The following is a 617-nucleotide window of genomic DNA, read 5'->3' on the forward strand; positions in this document are numbered from 1 at the left end:
TGCCGAACCGTTAAGTTACGGGGACGTAAACACACCAGCATCGGATGTCAAGCGATGTTAGGGGGACAAACACAGACACACAAACACACACACATATATATATATACATATACATATATACGACGGTCTTCTTTCAGTTTCCGTCTACCAAATCCACTCACAAGGCTTTGGTCGGCCCAAGGCTATAGTAGAAGACACTTGCCCAAAGTGCTACGCAGTGGGACTGAACCCGGAACCATGTGGTTGGTAAGCAAGCTACTTACCACAGAGCCACTCCTGCGCCTATAAAGTAATTATGGAACGCTTCACGAATTTGCGTGTCATCCTTGCGCAGGAGCCATGCTAATCTTCTCTGTATCGTTCCAATTTTAGTATGTGTACTGCCGAAGCAAGTACTCGATCAAATAAGCCTAACAACAGATATAGGAATCAGGTTCAACCCAATTTTCGGTTCGCATGTTTCAATCAAGATCGCTGGAAATTTTTTGCCGCGTTGGACAAATGTTTTCCTAAATCTAATCGATATAATGCTATTTTTAATCGGCGGCTTATGCACCGGGTAAACAATAGTAAAATGCGACCAAGTTTCAATAATCCACCTACTGAATCTAGTGAAC

At 43.1% G+C, this 617-nt stretch overlaps 1 non-coding gene across 1 annotated transcript; it reads right to left on the reverse strand.

Annotated features, from left to right (window-relative positions):
• Positions 1-289: 289 nt before the first annotated feature.
• LOC128247150 (U6 spliceosomal RNA) lies at positions 290-396 on the reverse strand. Its single transcript, XR_008263563.1, has one exon. It is a non-coding gene; the product is annotated as a U6 spliceosomal RNA (small nuclear RNA).
• Positions 397-617: the final 221 nt, after the last annotated feature.

This window comes from Octopus bimaculoides, chromosome 2 (genome assembly GCF_046866305.1).
Source record: "Octopus bimaculoides isolate indiv1 chromosome 2, ASM4686630v1, whole genome shotgun sequence".
Lineage (NCBI taxonomy): Eukaryota > Metazoa > Mollusca > Cephalopoda > Octopoda > Octopodidae > Octopus > Octopus bimaculoides.